Raw genomic sequence first — 24,257 nt, forward strand, 5'->3', positions numbered from 1 at the left:
ATGGCTGCATCTGTATGCAAAAGGTGAGGCTCCAGTTCGACACCTAGTTTCACTTTATATGACAAAAGTATGGCAGACTGTGCAGGACCGGCAGATAACTTCCGCTTATTTTTACCATATTAAGCATTGGAAATCCTCCCACTTGCATTTGTCACAGTTTATTTTGGCTCCACCTAAGACACTTAAATCTTCAAACACTTTTCTCTTCTCCCGCAACACTCTCGTCTGTCGGCTGTCGTGGAAATTTACCTATCAAGGAAGCCACAAGAGAGAGTTCTCACCTGAGTAAGGTCTTTATTTCAATATTGCAATATTGGGAGCCCTGCTGCCACTTTGCAAAGTGCAACCAGAGACTCAATTTGTTACAAGCAGTACAGGGTTTTTATAAGATGTTGCACTGTAAGAGAAAGCTCAGCACTTTGTCCCTTCTAACACTTCCCCTTTCCCTAAGACAAAACAGATTACATCATAAAACAAAAGAAGAAGCACCACTAGATTTGTTTTTCAAAGCTTATCAGTTACTTTCGGCTAATCTAATGAGCCAGACAGCATATATTGTTTTGGTACATTGTCTTCTAAAGTAACCTGTTTTCTAAAAATCTGCTCGTACTGTAGCACAGCAGTTACATCCTTGAAATATATTTTCTAAAAGCACCAATATATTTTTTGCATAGCTCTCTACATTTTAAGAATCAATTTACTTATTAGATTTCCATTTCAATTCCCTCCTTTTTATTCTTGAAAATGGTTAAAAGTTAGATTCTTCATATGGATTCCCAGGAGGATCACATACTTCGGATTCTTGCATTCTTATCAGAATATACTGATGCGTAAACATATTCATTACCATATTTCAAAGCATTGGAATAATACATGTCATACAGCAACATAAAAACAGGAAGACAAGTATCACAGCCCCTATAATCGGTGTTAGTAACTTAAAGAAAAACATTCCCCCTTGCCCAAACAGTGATTCTAACCAGGAGAGAAAAGCCGGTGTATCTTTAATGCCTCTTTCTTTGTTCACCTTGTCTTTCAGTTCTTTCAAATGCTGAATAGCGAGCGTAAGATTTCCGTAATCATCGTCATTTGATGGAATATATGTACAACAGTAGTCTCCTACTAAAGCACAGACTCCTCCAGATGTTGCAATTGAAGGTCCAGCACGAACCTGTTCTGAAGTGCCATTAATCTAACTCTCCTTAATTCTTGTTTGAAAGCGTCTAAGCCTTCTAATGTGATATTAATAAAAGAGTACATTTCATAGCGAGTAATTTGTAACCAGCGGGCATTAGCTACTGCCTGAATACTCAGTCCTGAGGAAAAAATCATTTCAGCTGCAGTAAATAGTCTATTGTCCTCTGGTATTTTAGATATACCTGGACCATATCTGTCAGCCCAACTGAGAGCGTGTTTAACCCTTGACTCCCTCTGAAGGGGCTTCATTGAATTTAACAAATAAGAGTTTACTGGGACAATGAGAATGGAGTGGTGTAATGTGACTAGAGCACACACTCCTCTCCAATGGGGAGGAAGGCTATCATAGACTTTCGCACCACATTGCCAATACCAATCCATCAAAACCATAGTTCCGTCAGATAAAGTATGGTTAGTAACCGTGGCGCTACAGCCTCCTGTTTTTCCTACTGAGGGGCCGCGACCTTTGTTTTCATAGCAATAAGAGTGATTAACCCTAGAAGGCAGGTAAACTGCTACTTTAACAGGAGAAGCAGTCCAGGTAATGTGATTTTTTAGGTAATCCCACAAAGGAGGACATTCTGCTTTTTTACTGGCAACATTGAAGTGAATAGCAAAATGCACTGCTGGATCACTGGGAGAAACGAAGCCTAATGCTACTGTAGTAGACTTATTTTTCTTCAGGCCTTTTGCATATGGATGCCCCTTTGAGTAGGTTAAATATGTTATGGTAAAGGTGGGAAAAGATCTAGGGTCTGGCTTTGGAAATCCTGCCACTAGACTTATACATTCAGAAATGTGACTACCAACTGGTCGGGGAAAAAGTCGCATGGGTGAGGCTGTAGAATGAGGCATTAAAGCACATACATAACAAGATGCATTAAATTTCTTTAACTTTACAGTATGATTTATAAATTTGTACCACAAATTACTCATATCCCTCACATTATTCATGGTTTGTTTCAGTCAGCCAGTTTGTATACAAAGAGGCTTCGCGTTTAGATTCTTCCTCTTTCTGGGTGGTGACAGGCTTCCACATAAAAAGGAAAAAGGCTGTGCACATCAGTCCGGAGCAGGTGATCCCCATCTGTCCTTGTGGAGACATCACTCCTGCGCCTTGCTCAGTTTGTTTGTGACCTTTTTACAGTGGGAAGCGTGAATCCAGGGCACCCTTTCCTCGACTTTCACAGCACTGGCAGTGGTCAGCAGCCCCTGGCACGGCCCCCTCCACCTGGGTGAACACCACTTCTTTCTCCTGAAGTCTTTCACCAGAATCCAGTCTCCTGGCTGGAGTGTATGGCAGAGGTCCTGGTCTGGTGCAGGCAGCGCAGCTTTAACCTGTTTATGAATATCACTAACAAGTTTAGACATTTTCCGGCAATATGCTACCAAACACTCATCTAAGTGGGTGAGGTCTGTGGCCTCCCCCTTTACTTCTGGAAGCCCTATTCTCATGTGGCGTCCAGTAAGAACCTTGTGTGGCGAGAGTCCTATGGTGGAATGTGGCCTGGCCCTTAAATACATCAAGACCAATGCAATGGGAGGCACGTCAACCAATTCATTCCTGTTTCAGCCATCATTTTTGTTAGTTTATTTTTTATGGTCCCATTTACACGTTCCACCGCTCCAGTACTTTGAGGGTGGTACGAACAATGCTGTTTTAAATCAATGCCCATGTGATCTGCGAGAAAGGTAATGACATTGTTCACAAAATGGGTACCGTTATCTGAGCTAAGTTTTCCTGGAATTCCCCATCTGGGAATAACATCTTGGAGCAAGTGCTTAGCCACACTTTTAGCATCAGCGTGTTTACAGGGAAAAACTTCTACCCATCTAGAAAACATGTCTACGATTACCAGGCAGTACTTGTATCTGTTACATGGTGTTAATTCAATAAAATCCATCATAAGGTGATCAAACGGATCATCTGGGATGGGGTGCGCTAAGGCCTGAGTTTTAGTGCCTCATCCTACATTGTTTTGTGCACAAATGAGACATTTATTACAAAATTTCTCTGCAAAAGTTGTGAATCCCCTCGTGTCCCATTGCATACTTACCATACTTACCATCCCTCCTTTTGACACATGGTCTCGCCCATGTGTCACTTTAGCAATGTAGGGGAAGAAATGTCGGGGAAGACATGGTTTCCCCGTCAGGCCTAGCCAGACCCCATTAGAAAACAAGCCAGACTTTTTCCAGACTGCCTTTTCAGCCAGAGTGGCCAGGGCCTGCATGTCAGATAGTGAAGCCATTGCGGGCTCAGGGCTGAGAAGGGGAAGTAAAAGTGCAGAAGAAAAAGGGGATACTGCAGCCGCCTTTGCTGCAGCATCGGCCCTGGAGTTGCCTCTTGAAATCTCATCCAGCAAGTGGGTGTGTGCTGCACACTTGCACACTGCAATAGAGCTGGGCAACAAAATAGCCTCGAGCAAATTGCTTACCAGGAGGGAGTGTTGGATCGGTGTGCCTTGTGATGTGAGAAACCCCCTATTCTTCCAGAGAGTACCGAAGTCATGCACAACCCCAAAAGCGTATGTACTATCAGTGTAAATAGTAACTGACTTTCCGGTTGCCAGGACACAAGCCCTTGTTAAAGCCAAAAGTTCGGCTGCCTGGGCAGATAAATGCGAAGGGAGGCGAGCAGCCTCGACAGTGGAGTGGTCAGAGACCACTGCATACCCAACATGACTCAATCCGGTGGACGGGTCCTTACGAGCTGACCCATCAACATAGAAGAGCAACTCAGAGTTAGGAAGGGGAGAAGAAGAGAGATCCTGCCTGGGGGTTACCTGAGAGGTGATGGCCGCCCCTCGTCCTGAGTGGGCAACAAGGTTGCAGGGTTTAACACTGTGCATCGCTCGATAGTAACATGTGGCAGAGATAAAAGGACATGATGGTAGTGAAGAGTAGACGCGGAAGAGAAATGTGAAGTTTTACTCTGAAGGAGGATAAAAGCCACAGCATGTGGAACTAAAAGCTTCAGCGGACGATAACAAACCAAAGAGGCAGAAGCCATGACAGCTGCAGCTGCTGCCACTACAGCACGTAGGCAGGCTGGGAGGCCTCTGGTTACAGAGGTAAGTCGCTGAGAATAATAAGCAACTGGTTTAAGACGGTCTCCGTGTTCTTGTAAAAGGACAGCACTGTAGAAACCAGACTTCTCGTCAACACATAAAGTGAACCCCTTAGTCATATCAGGAATGCCCAATGCAGGGGCAGACATCAGTGCAGTCTTGAGTTCACCAAAAGCGTTTTCCCCTTCTTCAGTCCAAGTCAGTCTGTCAGTCATATTCAGGCCTGAGGCGTGCGCCATGTCAGACAATGGCTGTGCTATTTTTGCATACCCAGGTATCCACGCCCTACAGTAACCTGTGCAACCTAAGAAGGACATCATTTCCTTCTTGGTGCAGGGTTTTGGAATTTTTTGGATCGCACTTATTCGCTCCGTGCCAATTGAGCGTGAATTTGCAGAAATGTCATGACCTAAATATCATACATTCTTTTTTACAAGCTGCAGCTTTGATAGTGAAACTTTATTTCCAGTACTGGTAAGATAATTTAAAAGATCTTTAGTATCCTGAACGCAAGCGCTTTCACTTGGAGAGCAAATCAACAAATCGTCAACATACTGCACAAGTGTACTACCGTTTTTAAAACCAAACCCTGAGAGACAGTACTGCAATGCAGAGGAAAATACAGTAGGAGCCTCGGCATACCCCTGAGACATACGAGTCCAAGTATACTTTTTCCCTTGAAACGTGAAAGCAAACCAGAACTGGGACTCAGAGTGTACTGGGATACTAAAAAATGCATTTGCCAAATCTATTACAGAAAAAACTTTTGAGTCCCCGGAGATAGATGACAAAATAGTGGTTGGATTTGGAACTACAGGAGCTCGAGCATATATGGGTGTATTTACTGCTCTTAAATCTTGTACCGGGCGCCAGGATTCCCCATCAGCCTTTTTAACGGGGAACAGTGGAGTGTTACAGGGAGATGTTGGGCAGGGAATCAAAATTCCTGCGGCGACCAGCTGTTCAACCACAGGTTTGAGCCCAACTTCAACGTCTGGCCTGAGCGGATACTGGGGCTTACTCGGCCCATAGGTGGACTTGGGTTTTACTTCGAGCGGGGAAGCCCCCTCTATTAATCCCACATCATATTTGTGAGCCTCCCAGAGGGAGCTGGGCACCCCCTCTAGTGCGGGATGGGAAGTGTCAACAGGGGTAGACACAAATAATGCACCCATCTGATCATCTGGAGCCGTGAGATGCACTGTCCTCCAGGTTTGAAGGATCGCTGAGTATGGGCACCAACTGGCCTGGAGGGTGGCATTATATTTAACTCTCCTAGAGTCTGGAGCTGACCACGAGCAGCTTTCAACACACCGTTGGACAAAACTGCCCACGTCCTGCCAGCGAAAACCTGATGCTTTAGCAAGGGAAACATGAGGGTGCGTTCCCGCTCAATAAAGTGTCTTCTGCTCTTCTGTTAAGTTAATAGCTAATGCTGCAAAGTCTGCCGAAATTAAATACTCATTGCTTTTTATCTTATCACTACACAGTCCGTCACCGAACCACACCATCTCAAATTCCTCAGCTGGACCTCTAAAACTAACCTCTGCTGTACAATGTAAATTACTCACGTCCTGAAAATCACCCTGGCCTGACCACAGTCTTTTTATTTCTTGTAAAAGAAGTTGTGGCATTTGTTCCTCATCCTGCACTAAGTCCCAGCTGTAATAGTAGTCAGGGACTGTGGATGAGTGTTGTAATAACATGGTGTGTGGCAAGCAGTCTTCATTGCGGGTTAGCTCAAGCCCTTGTTCTGAACAGACGATTCGGTGAGGCCCATTTTGCAGAGTAAATCTCTGCCACACAAATTAACAGGGCACTCTTTAGGAAGGAGGAAGGAGTGGTTACCAGGCCCAAACCCATGCTGCTGGCATTCCACTGTCAGGGGTGCAGTAAAATAAGACTTTGTGGGATGTCCCGTTACTCCTATTGTTAAAAATGGATTTTGAGGAGGGGTCGAACCTATAGATATTGTCCCTGAATAATGAGTGTGTGGCTCCGGTATCCACTAAAAATTCATATGGGTCTCAATTTATGTATAAAGTGACCTTGGGTAGCTGAGACGGGGGAGAGAGGGCAGGTAAGATAAAAATCTCGGTGCCCTCAGGCCCTACCTCAGCTTGCGATGAACGTCAGTCCCTTTTTTCCTACTGCCAGGGTGATCTCACGGTTACCTCAGGTGGAGGGGGTGGTGGTAGATCCCAGTTGTTGCCGTCGCTTCTTCGTTTTGCTGTGTTATGTTCGGGGCAGTCACGAGCCCAGTGTCCCTTCCGTCCACACTTGAAGCAAGTCTGGAAGTCCCCTCTCGGGCTTCTGCTTCTTCCTCTTCGGCCTCACCGGGTGCGCTGTCCTCTGCCTCTGTTCTGCTCACCCTGGTAAAACTGTAACTAAGCCATTTGCAGCTGGTGAAGCTGATGATTATCCTTTCAGGCTTTTCGCTCTCTCTTGTCTGTGAGCCGTCTTTCAGCATGATAAACATGGCGACATACTTCTGCTAATCGGGCAGTGTCCCAGCCGATACAGGTAGCTTTTACCATGCCACCTATTTCTGGAAGCAGTCACTCTACAAAAAGGTTAGTGAGTTGGGTTTTATAAACTGACCCTGCCCCTCCTACTGGGGGTTCAGGCAGGCCACTGAGATTACTGAAGAGAGGAGTCAGTCTCTCCAAAAAGTCATTACAGGTTTCCCCGGGTTTCTGGTTACTTCGCCTCAGCACTACCCAATCCACTTTCCCCGAGTATTTTGCCTCTATTCTGCGACATATGGCATTAAGCTGGGTCTGATAGTCACTGCCAGCATCGCTGCTGTATGGGTGGTCAGGGCTAAACTCATTTTGACCATCTCCCCTTACATTGCCATAATCAAGCTTCAAAGTCTTTATAAAAATAGTCTCTAGCTCTCCGCTCGTGGGTCTGGTTTGTGCTACCAGCCGTCTCAGGGCTGTTGTGTACTTACGCCCATTGGTTTTGGGGTTAGGCAGCTCCCCAATAACTGCCGCCAACTCAGTTAATTTCCATGGGCGATAAACGAGGACAGTAGGTTCCTCATTATCACCGGTGCGGGGATTAGGACATTCAATCATTGGCATGTGGAGCACCCCCTCTCCCTCCTCCATGGACTGGGGACACGGAACGGCGGAAGGATCGGCGGAGCGACCCCCACCATACCGCACTCCTCTCCTTGTGCGGGACGGTGAGAGCATCCCCTCCATGTCACCCTTTCTTTCATCCCGTCGCCTATTATACGGTGAAGCCGGTTGGCCCTCCCCATATGGTGGAGGCGACGGAAGGGTAGTCACAGGAGCAATAGTTACTGCAAGACAATCCAATTCGGGATACACTTTAGTAGTGCTCAACATCATCTGTTCAGGTTTCTTACCCCATCCTGAATAATGCCTCTTAGCACATTCCTCCCACACACTTACACATCTGCACATGTACTCAAAATCCCACCCGGGATCTCCCTCTGGGTTAAGTGAATCTGTCGTTTCGTGTAATAATCGTATGGCCCATGGCTGAAAACTACCTGCACGGGGCCATCTCTCATTTGTCCATCCTGACATATTATCAGTAAAAGGTTGACAGTATATTAACCCATATTCTCTTCCCACTATATTCATGGGCGTTTCAGTTTTCTTCCCACTATTGCCTAACTTACTTTGTCTTTCTCTAACTTGCGCCTCAATTTTCCACAACACAAAACACTTCCAGTCGACTTTCTTATTTCCCTTTTTCTCTTTTTCTTTTAACTGTTCTTCTAGTTGTTGTATCTGCCTGGTACTAAAACTACCATTTTCTGGAAAACCTAACTTACTCCACGATGGAAGACACTTTATTCCCCTTTCTCCAAATTCTTTGTACATGTACTTCGCTGGACCGCTCGGTCCTGTTTTCGTCTTTGAATTTTCATTTCCCATTTTTACCGATCGGTGCCTTACTTTAGACCCTTATCACATTAACTACTCCGCAGAGCAAAAACCACACGTCTGTGTTAAGATAAGTTCTTTATATTCTTTATATGAGTCCTGGACTCAAACCCGCGTGAGAACATCCTCACCGGCCTCCTCTTTCTCTGCAACAAAACCACAGAAAATATTCTGAATCGTCTTTTTACTTGAGTTCCAGACTCACTCACTCAAGCCCCAGGGTTAGAGCAAGATTTCTTAATCGTAAAACAAAAGGTTCATTAAAAGGATCACTTACTGACGTCAGACAGCCGTGAATTCTCCAGACACGTCTCTGGAAGGACAAACAGTTTATCCTCCGAGGTCCGTCCAATTTGCTAAAATTGTCCAGGCCAGGATGGAGTTTCAGCATCCGTCCGCGCTCAGGTTTGTGATCCCGGACGAGCCCCCAAATTGTCATGGAAATATAACTATCAAGAAAGCCACAAGAGAGAGTTCTCACCTGAGTAAGGTCTTTATTTCAATATTGCAATATTGGGAGCCCTGCTGCCACTTTGCAAAGTGCAACCAGAGACACCATTTGTTACAAGCAGTACAGGGTTTTTATAAGATGTTGTGCTGTAAGAGAAAGCTCAGCACTTTGTCCCTTCTAACACTTCCCCTTTCCCTAAGACAAAACAGATTACATCATAAAACGAAAGAAGAAGCACCACTAGATTTGTTTTTCAAAGCTTATCAGTTACTTTTGGCTAATCTAATGACCCAGACAGCATATATTGTTTTGGTACATTGTCTTCTAAAGTAACCTAAACAGTGCGTACTGTGTTGACGCACTGTTTTCTAAAAATCTGCTCGTACTGCAGCACAGCAGTTACATCCTTGAAATATATTTTCTAAAAGCACCAACATACTTTTTGCATAGCTCTCTACATTTTAAGACTCAATTTACTTATTAGATTTCCATTTCACAGCACTATGTGGCAGTTTTGCATGACAACCCATCTCACCACGGAAAGAAACCTAACAGCTTTGGTAACATAGGAGGAAATGGCCTGGCCCATACATGGCTCAAACCCACAACCTTGGCATTATTAGCACCACGCTCTAACCAACTGAGCTAACCGGCCTCACGACAGTGGTCCTCTCTGTGCTGCAAAAAATTGAACTCAGGGAATTTCTTTTGTCCTCCTTTGAATAGAAAGCCATGCAATTCAGTGTACGGGCTTTCTGTGCGGTTTAATGGTTCTTGTAACCCAAATCCTACACTGGCCTGAAGTGCCCCCCCATTTCACAGCATTTTTCAGCTGATTTAAAATGTACCTAAAGGAGAAGCATAATTGAAGACCATCAATTACCAAGAGCTTTTGTCAAAGGTTTTGGTGGTCATTTTTAATGACCACAGAGCGCTATGACCTCGGTTTTACATCTCATCCAAAAGACAGCGCCCTTTTACAACACAGCGTCTCCGTCACTATACTGGGGCATTGGGACCTGCACAGACCTCAGGGTGAGCGCCCCCCAGCTGGCTCCATTAACACCGCTTCCAGCTGGAAGCTTTGTTTTTCCCTGTAGCTCACCCTCATCCGGGTACTGACCTGGCTCACACCTTCTTAGCTTCAGTGGGTTTTCAGTTGCGAGTTGCAGGGGGATGCAAGTGATGGAGCCGCTCGCTGCAAAAGCCACTGTGTTGGCCGGGAATCGAACCCGGGCCTACCATGTGGCAGGCAAGAACTCTACCACTGAACCACCAATGCTCACTGTCAGGATCTCCAAAAAAGACACTTTTTTTTCCGCTCAGTGCAAAAAGCGTCGACATCTGCTTCCAGCTGCAAAATGCCGTTCGCGGACACTGAAGAATTTATTTCCAAGGCAGCGGGTACAAGCGATTTCACGTTTTAAAACCACCAGGAAAAGCAGAAAGGCACATTTCCTCGCTCACGCCAGCACACAATGACAGGAGGCAAACAACATAATCGGCAGGATTCAAACCTGCGCAGGGTGACCCCAATGGATTTTTAGTCCATTGCCTTAACCACTCGGCCACAACTACAGCAAGCCCCACTGCTGCTGCATTCTTGCTACAATCTTACGTGGATCGCGAGGCACCAGCAGAAGCCTGTTGCAAAGTCATTCTCCGTTTCAAAAGAACATTTCCAAAATACAAGCCTTGCAGACAGACACGCCTCAGAGGACTTAAGGGTGGCTTCATGTCGGAATGATAAAGTCTCCCCGTCCGGACATGAAAATGGCACTTTGTTAGACGCAATAAAAGAATCAACAACAGAGAAATGCCCACAAGCATTTTAAAAGCTGCACCACGCCGCACTTGAAATAGCTCTTACATTAGTGTTAGACGCAGGAATCGCCTTTTTATTTACGCTCTTACCAACTCGATGGAAAGCAAAACAAAGCAAAGCAGAGCAAAACAAAAGGAACAAACTAAAACCCTCACGTCCCGCACTTGCATATAACGCTGTTACGTGCCGAAGCGGTATTGTACATCATCCTAGCACTGCAACCCGGGGCTACAGTATATGGGAACAAGCACACGCCACGAATCGTCTCTAATCACTCCCTACAGCTGTAAGGCACCTTGAAGCGTGCACCCCCAACGTTCTATTGGGGCATCTGTAAAAGGTAAACTCTTGAGCAAACTCTGAACCAGCTCTAAGTAAACTAATCCGATTAGACGTTACTTTGACTCATCTTTTTAGGCTCAGTGCTGGATTGCTCAAACTCCAGCTAGGGTTAGGGTTAGCATTCCCATGCTACTAAGACACTTTGTTTACGCTCAGTGCTGGATTTTGGGAACTTTAGGACGAGTGGGAATGTTCTCCTACAGATGCAGCCATTCAAAATGCGTGGTACAAACCCGCGGTACGGTAATCTACCCACAAGCCACCGCGGGGCACCGTAGTGATTGGCTGGCCAAAATGACCGACAGGAGCACTCGTGGTGCATTGGTTGGTAGTGAAAAGATTTAATCATTTAATGTCTTTACTGTGCACATTTTAATCCGCTTAGTTTTGAATATTTATATGGAATTTTACCACTAAAGGGAACTTTTAGTAGCTGAGCATAAAAAGAAGAGGAGCATAACACATCTGAAGGTCATAAACGATATTAATTTAGGAACATAAACATTACTGTATGTACGTAAACTGTACTGTGTATGGCTGGTCTTGGTAGTTTAAAGAAAAAATACACACCAGTCTTCCATTTCTCCCTAAACATTTTAAGCGTGAAAGTTTTATGAAACGGTACCCAAATATGCGATTGCTGTATAGAATGAATTTTAATTTTAAAAAATTATTTAACACAAAAATTAAGCTGTTTACATCTTCCGCCTGAGAACAGTCACCCGTTGCTACCCAACGCAGAAACACAGCCACTAACTAGCAAAGAGAGGACATTAGCTACCCAATATGATAAAGAAATAAATGATTATTTTGTTTATTTCTTTTGCACATTTATTTGAACATTTCCATCAATTGTACAAGCACTTGGAAACTGTCCAATCCCTAGTTCATCAGGCATTTTCTTTTACGCTGCGGGCATTCTCCCGTTCTGGCGCCGGTCTGTGTCTTCTAGGATATAATGCCAGCGAACTCTTGTTTTTATGTCCACTATAACAGACAATCTCCTTAGCTTTTAACCGAGCGTCTAACCCCTCTGATTGGAGAAAAAAGACGTGCTGGTTTGCTATACATACTGTACCAGGAAGAGGATTTCTTTCTATTCGAAACGTGTATTTTAAAAGTTTAAGAAGTAAAAACCTTACAGCGTACACAGATTTCTAAACTGATCATGATCGTTATCTTTGTCTTATCCATAATAATGTTCACTGCTCTGTCCAGCAAATTAATAATAAACTTTATTTTATATAGCGTTTTAAACGAATAAGTAATTAGATTGCTCATAAACCGAATCACTTTTTCTACATCAACACCGGTGAAACCGGTTTAATTCATTACAGCCAGCACTAGCGCAGAGAGGGGGGTTGTACTCGTTAATGTCTTAGCCGGAACATCATTATATCTCATTTTGTATTTCTATAAAAAAATCGTTTGCCCAGCTTAACACTATTGTTGTTATTGTTTTTATCCTGTAAAGCGCTTTGAGGAGCACAGCCTTCTCACCACTTAGATTACTTTTTGATACCACCCTTACAGAAAGCAGAAACTTCTTGTATTTTCCGATGACATACAAGTGGAAAGATTACAGATTTTAATCGTCTTTTTTCTGAACCAGGGAAAAGCTGATCATGTTTCTCTATAACAATAATAAAAAACTTTATTTTACATATCACCTTTAAAAGTGGCATCGCAAAGCAATACAGTAGATGTAAACCACAGATTACAAAGTAAATACTCAGACAAAACGCGTTTTTAATAAAATGCTTTTATTCATTCAGCAGAGAGAGAGCGTAAAACCTGGGCGTAACAGCTGTTCCTTTTTCTGATCACTCGCTCTCTGGATAAACGTCTCACCTGTCCTGTTCTTTGTTTTCCTAATTTGCTGATTATGCCTTCTGCGATCCACTCCTGCCCTCACACCTAAAGAAGACTATTTTAAATTTCTTTGCGCGGTCCACTGTGCAATTAACCCTTGTATGTGCTGTCCTTAAGGTGATATCACATAAAGGGGATATGTAAAATAATGTTTTTTATTATTGTTATAGAGAAACATGATCAGATTTTCCCCGGTTCAGAAAAAAAGATCTAAAGTATACTAGTTAAGAAAAATAAATCTAAACGGGGAGAAAGCTATGCTGAAAGTTTATTAAGATACTTAGAAGACAAAGATATCAATTTATGTTGCATTTGTCAACATTCAACATTGGTTCTGGTCGAGAGGGAACGCTGGCGCATTTGGCTGCCGTTCCTCTCACCAGTTTTTCATTTTTATCTACTTAGTTATGTTTTTTTTTTCCCTTTTCTCCTCGATTACACTGATTTCTAATTTATCTATTTTCATCCGCTTCACGGTATCCGCTCCACGTTACAAATTCACAAATGCGACTTCCACTGCATTGTGAACTTACTCAACTGAAGACCTTCACCACTTGCTACCGCCTTCTCTGGATTTCCTTCCCGTCTCGATTCATCGATCATGTCTCTGAGGTACACTGCACTGCAACTTCTTCAACTAAAACAAAGCTACTTCCTGGTCAAAGACACATTCAATTACTGCCGTTTTACTGGGATTTTATGACCGACTCGCTACATCCATCGCAGCACAGGACGCCGTTTTTTTCGTTCGTCTGCCTGCGGAGTCTCTATCCCTGCCTTTCGGCGCACGTCTGTAAGTCCATGACGTACCGGCGCCGATCTAAAAAATCTCCTCTCACTACCGCACCTGGACCGCACTCCGCTTCCCCCTGCATCCCCGAGACTGGCCAGATCAGCGCTACTCAACACCCGCTCCGTTAACAGCAAGGCTCTTCTTTTATGTGACATTATCAAAGAAAAACAACTGGACCTTCTGTGTTTAACCGAAACATGGCACAAACAAAACGATGGACTCCTGTTCAACCAACTAGTTCCTCCTGGATATGGTTTGTTTTACCTTCCGCGTCTTTCAGGCAGAGGCGGGGGCATCATTGTTATTTACAACCTTTTTTACATTTAAGTCCTATAACTATACCTCCTCCCTCTTCTTTTGAGTGTCTTGTTTTAAATGTTTCTATCCCCCAATCTACTATTATTGCCACAGTTTACAGACCACCCAAACCCAGTGGAGTCTTCTTAGGCGAGTTTGCTGATTTTCTCTCATTCTTATCCCTTAAATTTAAAAGGATCCTTATTCTAGGGGACTTTAATATACACATTGATTCAACCTCTTCCAGTCTGGCTAAAGACTTCCTTTTTCTTTTGGGATGCTTTGACCTTACTCAGTTTGTTTGTACCCCTACACATAACAAAGGACACACCTTAGATCTAATTATTGCAAATGACTCCTTTGTCTCCCACTGCTCTCCCCTTGATCTAGGCCTCTCTGACCACTTAGCCATTCTCTTCAATCTGGAATTACCTGTTTCTAACACCTCCTCCCCACGCTCTGTAAATTTCCACAACTGGCGATCAATTGATCACCCAAGGTTTGCAAATTCTGTTCTGTCCTCCTTATCCTGTTTCTCTTCCTCTGACCCTCTAGAGGACAAAATACAGTTACTTGACAATGCTCTTTTATCTACTCTCGACACCTTTGCCCCTTTAAAAACTCGAACCATCTCCTTCTCTCGCCCTGCCCCCTGGTACAATGACCATCTGCGATTCATGAAGGCAGCCTCTCGCAAACTTGAGCGTAGGTGGCGACTTTCCGGCCTAAATGTACATTATCAGGCCTGGAGAGATTACTTATCTGATTATAAGGTTACTATAGAGTCTGCTAGATCCACCTACTTCTCTCACATCATTGAAAATCACCAAAACAACCCCAGACATCTTTTCTCCACCATCAACAGACTGCTCAAGCCAAACTGCCCTACCACATTACCTGCCTCATCACAACTTTGCAACACATTCTTAGATTTCTTTAGTTCTAAGATTGACAACATCCGGCATCACATTCTCTCCACTACGGATATAATTTCCATACCTCCTCCCTCCTCATCCAACTTCTCTGGTTCCCGTCTCTCCAGCTACTCTCTTCTTGACTCAGCATCCCTAAACAAACTAGTTACGTGCATGAAACCCACCACATCTATTTTAGATCCCATTCCCACCACTTTATTCCAGTCCTGTTTCTCTTCTCTCTGTCCCATTGTCCTCAATATAATACATGAATCCTTGAGCACCGGCATTGTACCAACGGTCCTCAAAACTGCTGCTATTACCCCCGTGCCAAAGAAGCCTAACATGGCTCTCGACAATCTTAACAACTTCCGCCCCATCTCCAACTTACCCTTTCTCTCTAAAATTCTAGAACGTGCTGTCACACTTCCGTTACATAACCACCTCATGACAAACAACCTTTTCGAACCCCTCAAATCTGGCTTCCGTCAACTTCACAGCACAGAAACCACCCTAGTCAAAGTCACCAATGATCTCCTAATAGCTTCTGATTCTGGTTCTCTTTCTATACTCATCCTTCTTGATCTCAGTGCTGCCTTTGACACTGTTGACCATAACATCTTACTTTCTCGTCTTGAGACTGTGTTTGGAGTCTCTGACACTGCCCTCAAATGGCTTAAGTCTTACCTCACTGATCGCTGTCACTTTGTCTCTCTCAATGGGTACAGGTCTGAAATTGGTCTTGTCAAGTCTGGTGTCCCCCAGGGCTCAGTACTGGGCCCCTTGCTCTTCAGCATTTACATGTTCCCACTTGGTCAGCTTTTAAGATCACATGGCCTCAGCTTTCATTTTTACGCTGACGATACTCAAATATACATCCATACCAAACCCGACACTGATGTGGCTGTCTCTATTCTATCTAATTGCATCTCTGACATAAAAATTTGGATGGCTCAAAACTTCCTTCATCTTAACTGTGACAAGACTGAAGTCATGCTTATTGGTACCCCCCATCAACTTCGTAAAGCCAGTCCTGTAACCCTGTCTGTAGATGGCTCTGTACTACTCTGTAGCTTCAATCAAAATTGAAAAACCTTGGGGTTATATTCGATTCTGGCTTAACATTCGACCCACATGTACAGCTTACTGTCAAAACATCTTTTTTTCACCTTAGAAATATCGCAAGACTACGCCCTATGCTATCATTAACTGTGGCTGAAAAGCTGATCAACATATTTGTATTCTCTCGAATTGACTACTGCAATGCTCTACTCCCTGGGGTATCTAAATCTACTCTGAACAAGCTGCAGTATGTCCAAAATTCAGCAGCCAGAATCCTGACCAGGTCTAGTGCAAGTGTTCACATTACTCCTTTATATTGTAACGCCTAGGTGACTATTCATTGTTATTAAAATGACTTAAATTCGATCATGTTGTGATATTTAGAAATATACATTTGTTTGGTGCGAGTGAAGTTTTATTTAATCTCTGAGCCATACTGATTCTTATGGAAGCCAGTTTCCGCCAGGGAATAAAAAAAAAACACACTATGGTATTCTCTCCGATGCAGTGCAGTTAAAAACATCTCTGATGCTGTTCCTAAATGAATATCGTTTATGACCATCAGACGCTTTATGCTCCTTTTCTTCTTTCCAGTGGATTGAACAAGGAGAGGCATTTCATGATGTACTTTTCACTGATGAAACAACAGTGGCTCTGGAACAGTTTTCAACCATGTCGTTTTATAAAAAGGGGAGATATGTACGCGTTACTGAAGCTAAAAGTTTAGCCTTTGTCAAAATATGTAACCACTAAATAAAGACATATAGAAATCCCTACGTTACAGACTGTATATGGCTGGTATTGGTAGTTCAAAGAAAAAATACACACCAGTATTCCACTTTCTCCCTAAACATTTTAAGCATCAGAGTCTTACATGTGGTTATTTCGGTTATTTGGTTATTTCGGAAACGTTTGTACGTGCTCCTTCTGACCATGTTACTGTTTACTGTTACTGACCATATTAAGTTTAAGTGCCTGTGGGCACTTTTCCTGTCCGTGGGGGGTGGACCGTCTTTCATTAGAAGGTTAGTCTGTTCTACTCTGAGAATGTAGAGGGGGTGGAAAGTAATTCCGTGTCGCATTAACTAACCTCTTCAGTTTATTCCGCCAGACAGTACATGAATATAATTATATCGTTATTAATTTGTTTAGATACGCAATTCCATATTATATTCCCTGTTAATCAAATTCAAAAAGTATGCATTTGTTAGATAACAAGCGAATTCACAGAAAACGTTAAAAGACTATCACTTTTCACAAAGTATGTAATCCTAATATAAGTCTAAACAGTATCAGCTTTATTTACGGGTTGCAATTTAAAAAAAAGTCAAAAACCGCACTCAAAATGCAATTTAGAGCTTTCTGGCAAGAGGAGACACCCAAATTAATAATGTAACATGCCACTGTTTGTGCATGAACAAGGTTATACTTGTTCCCCGGCGGAACACATTCCATAAGAATCAGTGCGTTTATATATATCGCCTTTAAAGGTGGCTTCTCAAAACGCTTTACAGGATAAAAACAACAATAACAGCAACAACAACAATATTGTATTTCATTGCACTTTGACAGATCGTCCTTAAATCAGTTGTTGACTTTTCTCTCTTTACTACTGTACTTGTCTGGATTGACTGAGCTCCGCTCTGTACCACACAATGATCCCCCCAGAGTCTCTGCCCCGGGTGATTTGGGTTTTTTTGACAGAATGTAAAAAACTCTCTCTCTCGCTTGCCCTCCCCCCCCGTGTATTGTTTGTTTTTTTTGTGCTGTCCTTTGACAAAACAAGGCTCGCCAGATAATGTGAATCGAAACCTGTTTTTCTAGCTTTTAAAGTCGTGCGATGTGTAAGCGGGAACACATCATTATATCTTACATATGAAAAATACATAATATAGCTCCCAAACAAACACAAATGTGTTTTTAATAAGATGCTTTTATTCACTCATAATCTGACAATTTCAGGAAGACTAAGGAAGGACTAAGGGAATTGTCATCTGTTGTTGAAGCTCTGTGAGCTCGGTGACTTTGAGACCACTTGTTATCCCAAGTTGTTTGATTCGCCACAATTCAAATAGAGAAAAAAAGAGCTGACTCACAAGATTTAAGATGTGGCTGTCAATGTTGGATTAAAAAAAAACACATTGCCCGACGTTTGTTGCATTGCTTGAAAAATAACTTTATTTTGAGAGACTGGATAAGTAATTCAAGTGTTTTTTTTAACTTCCTGAAAAACAACTAATAATTTAACTATATGTGCAAACGTTTTATGATATGTCGCTGTTGTGAATGTCTTTGGACGTGCTGGCTGGACAGGAGGCTCTACTGTACACAGAGAGGGGCGGGAGGGGGGGACAAGCCGATACATACTCTTAGAGTTTGATTGATAGGGAATATAATATAAAAATAAGATACACTCTACAGACATTCACAACAGCGACTGTCAGAAGATAGGACACAGCGGCTCAGACACCCGCTGAATGGAAAGGGGCACTTTAATGTTCTGTATGGCTAATACTAAAGCCAATACTTTAATATTCTTTTCTGTATGTTTAACAATAGTGGGTACTGGCCTAATTCGGCCCTGCTCCCCTTGTTAGGTGTTAATGTGATGTTGTTAAGTGTGAATTTGTACCTGTTTCCCTGAGGTCTGGCTTTTTTTCTGGAAAACCATAACTCTGGTCTTTTCCAAATTGACTGTCAGCGCCCAGGTCTGACAGTGCTGCTCCAGCAGTGCCAGGTTCTGCCGCAGCCTCTGTTCTGTGGGCGACAGCAGGACCAGGTCGTCTGCAAAGAGCAGGAACTCGATTTCTGTAATTAATGCAGATCAGTAAATCAAGGGACAAAACAATTATTGCGCCCGGCTCCTCAATGGGGTTTGACGTGCTACTGCGTTGGTTTAACAGTCCGGGTGTGGCATCCTCTAATGTCTCCCGACTTTGGCAAAAGGAACCTGCCTTTCATTGGACGGGAAAGCAAGAGCTGACCGCTACGCCGCCCCCGTGTTTCGAAATCTTGTGACTTTTGAAATTTACTGGGGGTGGACCACGTCTGTAAATTTCGATGGGTCCAGAGGCAAAAGTGCCTTGCCTTGCAATCTCCGGGAAACCATTAGCAGCATGATGAATCGGAGATTCTCAACCCTTACTTTGTGCGACTGGAAAAGAATTTCGTGATCGGATCAACGAAATGCTTCGTAGAAGGAGGCGCTCTTTTCCTCTAGTCTGACAGTCTGTCCACAAACAAAACATTCCTGTTAGACAAGAGGAATGTAAAAAAACAATTACTTTTTGTCAATGAAAACCGGTGTGTGTGTCTCTCTCTGCTGGATGTCCCTCTCACTCTCTGCTGAATGAATAAAAGCATTTTATTAAAAACGCGTTTGTGTTTGTCTGGTATTTACTTTGGTCCTTTTAAGTGTTTTTCCATCTACTGTATTGCTTTGAGATGCCACTTTTAAAGGTGATATGTAAAATAATGTTTTTTATTATTGTTATAGAGAAACATGATCAGATTTTCCCCGGTTCAGAAAAAAAGATCTAAAGTATACTAGTTTGTCACTCTTCTCATCCCCTCTTTGCTAAATGGCTTTTGAATAGAGTCACATGAAGAGAGAGGTGAAACAGCCCTACACAGCCCTGTCGCAGTACACGAATATAATTATATCGTATTAATTTCTTTAGATACGAGATTCTTTTAATACACTCTTTGCTGTGCTCTAGAGGATCCTTGTGATATTTCGAGCTCTGGTTGAATGATAAGTGTCGCAGTTTAAATAATTTTCGTAGTTAGAAATTATGAAACGCTCTGTTAAAAGCAAGGGAGTTTTTATGTCCGTTGCAGTAAAAGAAAATGCCTGACAAAGTAGAGCTTGGACAGATTCCAAGTGCTTGTACAAATGTGCTAAAGAAATTATACTTTGAGTTTACAGCTTGTCCAAAGTCATTCATTATTAATACTATTAGTAATATCTTCGGTAAAGGCTTCTTTAGATAACTTCTGCTTGTTTTTACCATATTAAACACTGGAAATCCTCCCACTTGCATTTGTGATACTTTATTTTGCTTCCACCAAAAACACTCTTCAATCTTCAAACACTTTTCTCTTCTCCTGCAACACTCTCATCTGTCGGCACTATGGGGCAGCGTTGCATGACAACCCATCTTACCAGGGAAAGGAACCTAACAGCTTTGGTAACAGAGGAGGAAATGACCTGGCCCGTACAGGGCTCAAGCCCACGACCTTGGCGTTATGAGTACCACGCTCTAACCAACTGAGCTAACCGACCTCACGACAGCAGTTCTCTCTGTGCTGCAAAAAATTGAACTCAGGGAATTTCTTTTGTCCTCCTTTGAATAGAAAGCCGTGCAATTCAGTGTACGGGCTTTCTGTGTGGTTTAATGGTTCTTGTAACCCAAATCCTACACTGGCCTGAAGTGTCCCCCCATTTCACAGCATTTTTCAGCTGATTTAAAATGTACCTAAAGGAGAAGCATTATTGAAGACCATCAATTACCAAGAGCTTTTGTCAAAGGTTTTGGTGGTAATTTTGAATGACCACAGAGCGCTATGACCTAGGTTTTACATCTCATCCAAAAGACAGCGCCCTTTTACAACACAGCGTCTCCGTCACTATACTGGGGCATTGGGACCCGCACAGACCTCAGGGTGAGCGCCCCCCAGCTGGCTCCATTAACACAGCTTCCAGCTGGAAGCTTTGTTTTTCCCTGTAGCTCACCCTCATCCGGGTACTGACCTGGCTCACACCTTCTTAGCTTCAGTGGGTTTTCAGTTGCGAGTTGCACGGGGATGCAAGTGATGGAGCCGCTCGCTGCAAAAGCCACTGTGTTGGCCGGGAATCGAACGTGGGCCTGCCACGCGGCAGGCGAGAACTCTACCACTGAACCACCAATGCTCACTGCCAAGGACTCCAAAAAAGACGCTTTTTTCTGTGCAAAAAGCGTCGACATCTGCTTCAAGCTGCAAAATGCCGTTCGCGGATGCTGAAGAATTTATTTCCAAGGCAGCGGGTATAAGCGATTTCGCGTTTTAAAACTGCCAGGAAAAGCAAAAGGCACCTTTCTTTGCTTGCGCCAGCACACAACGACAGGAGGCAGACAACATAGTCAGCAGGATTCAAACATGCGTGGGGAGACCCTAACAGATTTATAATCTATCACCTTAACCACTCGGCCACAAATACAGCAAGCACTGAGGCCACTGCATTCTTGCTACAATCAAACAGGGAGTGTGAGTCGGCGGCGGCAGCAGAAACTTTATTCAAGTTCACTCTCCGTTTAAGAAACCTTTTACGCCAAAAGTGCAAGCAGACACACACACCTCAGAGTACCTAAGGGTGGCTTCAAGTTGGAATAATAAAGTCTCCCCGTTCGGACATGGAAATAGAACTTTCTTAGAGAGAAAGAAATCAACAACGGAGAAATGTGGACGACGATTTCAGTCACTGCACTTTGAATAGCATTTTTACTCGAGTTACAGGAGATGCACGAATATCCCTTGACCTACGCTCTTACGAATGCCTTGAACATTCAAACAAAACAGCCCTCAAGTCCTGCGGTTTAATATAATGCTGTTACGTGTCGAGGCAGTATTTGACTCCGTCCTACTGTTGAGACACGGGGCGTATATGGAAACGAACACACGCTACGGATCGTCTCTAATCAGTCCCTACAGTTGGAAGGCTCCTTGAACCGAGTACCCCCATCATTCATCTTTGCGCATCTGTGAAAGGTATACTCTTGAGCAATGTTTGAGACAGCTCTAAGGCAACTGGTGCTATTGGACAGACACCTCTGGAAGATGCTAAGAGTCTCTTAACACTATTTCCAGCAGCAAGCTTAATTGTTTGCTGGAGGTCTCCCACCCAGGTACTGACCAGGCAAACAATCACCAGTACATTGAATGTGGAAGTTAATCCTGAAATCCAATTACATATCTCAAGGTAAGACAAATCCATAAGAACATGTCTTAGTATTACTTTGTTTACATTAGTATGACACTGAGTTGGAGCTCCTCTTTAAGCTGTGGTTTAGTTTTGCATTCATGTGTTTCTAGAGCAGTTATTTATGGGGGTGGGTGGGTCTTTCACAGAGGCTCAGGACAAACCCCTCGCCTGAAAGTCTACTGTGTGCATTCAGACAGTCACAGGTCAAGAGCCAGGCAGGAGGACAATGGACAGAAGAGCCAACAAACTAAAAATAAAATAACAAATATGAAAAAGCCGCCATCTTTTTCTTTTTGACATTTTCCGACTTTCATGCAAGCCAGGACATAGTTGCTCGTAGGTACTTGTGGATTCAAATACTCTATCGGATGCTTTGATAAGTTTTTGCAATTTGATTGTCGTCCTGTCAGCCTGTTTTGTTTTTTTTCAATCTAGTGATGGAAAGTATGAGGGAAATGATGGAGCAATCAATAACTGCTCTGGAAAAATGACAGAAAAAAATGGCCCGTCACTAAGGACATTTGTGAAGCAGAGGAGTGACATCACCACAAAGGCGACATATTCTGTTGATCGTTTGGTGAATAGTGATTGAGGCGCGTTAAGAGAAAGTTAGCTGCGCCAGCATGCGTAGGCTGCAAAGGATCAAGCAAAGGTTTACTCCATGCTGAAAAGAGAAGAAAAGAAACAAGACGTTTCAGCTGTGGAGCCTTCTGCGCCATCTTCTTTAGCGGTGATGATGTTTACATTGGAAAAACTGAGACATGCATTCTCAGGTGGGCTTGGACCACCAACCTTTCAGATAATAGCCAAACACACTAACTGATTGCGCCACAGAAACTGACTGCCTTTTTCCCTCCCTACATTTGCAGGTTGATAGTCAAAGAAAACAATCACTTGCGCTTCTTGCAGCCAGCAATATTTTTCCACTGACAACCAAGAAATGGATTTCATCTTTCACAAGCTGTATGGATTTCTTCAAAAACAAGTTATTCCAGAAATGAAATGTATTCTTGCATTAAACTGAACCAAGCTGTACACGTTTGTCTGAAATGATACATTCGGCACAACAAGACACGGAGAAAGGCACCGATGGTATTCAGATCCAGGATCTCCTGTTTACTAGGCAGGCACTTTAAGCCACTAGGGAACTGCGCCAGCGGAGCACCACGCTTTTACAGACACTTGGACACATCTGCGTTCGGCTTGCACTTAACTTGCTCTCTGAGCCCGTTGCCTCCGTCCCATTTAATAGCAGAACTGACGCCAAGAGAAATGATGAGAAATGGCATTTATCTGGCACTTTTCATGTCCAAGGAGCTCAGTGCCCTTGACACCTCCCCAAGGCGACAGAGCTGTGCATTCTTTGGCGACACCGTTTTTTCTTTTGTTTTATTTCTATACTTATTGATAGAAAAAAAACGATATGTCATGTAAGGGAAACACCTATTGTCTGCAAGATGTGACAATTTCATGGTGTTTTGGAAGAAAACGTTTTTTCTTTTAATTCAAAATCAATCGGAATATCAGCAGGACACATCAACACTTTTTCTGTTTTAAGGAGATGATTTTTTAAACCTGATAAAAATAGTAGGAAACACAAGTTTCTTGCTTTGAAAATTTAGATGGGGAAGTGTATTACTAGTAGCGGTGTAGAGCTCTCTGTGGTGGAGTGCAACTTGGGCCAGTGCCGTAATGGATAACGTGTATGACTTCAGATCAGATCATTGTAGGTTTAAGTCCTGTCTGGCTTATGAGGCTTTTAAACCTATCAGGCTCCTTGGTAACAGGTTGCCTTCATGTAAGTGAACTATAGAAAAAGAATTGCCACAACCCGTAAACTATCATGCAAGTGTGGGCTAGTTAATACAGTACTGTATGGAGATCATCTCCAGCTCCAAGCTAAATTGCAATGAAAAAAAATACAGAACAGAACTGGAGAGCAGCTGATTTTGTGCTCAGAAGGGTAGGGAGGACTCAGCATTGCTGTTGCTTTAATTAGTATGAACTGCAGGGGATCTGAATCAGAACATGTCAGTTAGTTAGATCATTGTCAACATGTAGGCCACGTTAATATAGAATTATTACTTTGTCTGTCTCTTCTTTGTACAGATGCAGCTATTCAAAACAAACGGGCGATACTGCATTATTTTGCTGTGCACTTGACGCAGTGTAACACAAGTTACAGTATTAATACTGTAAATTCTCGCATAGTGCCGCAAGATACCATGTGGTACCGCAAATTAAATAATAATATCCGGAATTTCCGCAAGGTGGAGCTAATAAAGCTCAACCTTTATGTGTGAGCTGTCGCCATCAAAGTCTTTACCGAAGATATTACTTATAGTATTAATAATCAATGACCTTGGACAAGCTGAAAACTCAAAGTATTGCCCTAGTCCACATTCTTTTTTTCATTGACCGTCTTTGTAAAAGTAACACCACAGCATTTCACAATCACGCATTTGTTTCCAATCATGCAAAGTACAGTAATTTATGAGAATCTCCGATTCACCATGCCTTTCACATGCTCATAAAAGAGATTGAT

At 43.1% G+C, this 24,257-nt stretch overlaps 1 non-coding gene and 1 pseudogene across 2 annotated transcripts; both read right to left on the minus strand.

The window, feature by feature from the left end:
- Window positions 1–277: 277 nt before the first annotated feature.
- On the minus strand, window positions 278–8,456 carry LOC148818824 (uncharacterized; annotated as a pseudogene). The gene is made up of 2 exons (XR_016094352.1): window positions 6,383–8,456; window positions 278–2,535 (listed from the first exon to the last, which is right to left on the minus strand). The product of XR_016094352.1 is annotated as an uncharacterized LOC148818824 (transcript).
- Window positions 8,457–10,141: 1,685 nt separating this feature from the next.
- On the minus strand, window positions 10,142–10,223 carry trnaf-aaa (transfer RNA phenylalanine (anticodon AAA)). Its single transcript has one exon. It is a non-coding gene; the product is annotated as a tRNA-Phe (tRNA).
- Between the last annotated feature and the right edge of the window lie 14,034 nt (window positions 10,224–24,257).

The sequence above is a fragment of the Atractosteus spatula genome, chromosome 17 (assembly GCF_055471065.1).
Source record: "Atractosteus spatula isolate fAtrSpa1 chromosome 17, fAtrSpa1.hap1, whole genome shotgun sequence".
Classification (NCBI taxonomy): Eukaryota; Metazoa; Chordata; class Actinopteri; order Semionotiformes; family Lepisosteidae; genus Atractosteus; species Atractosteus spatula.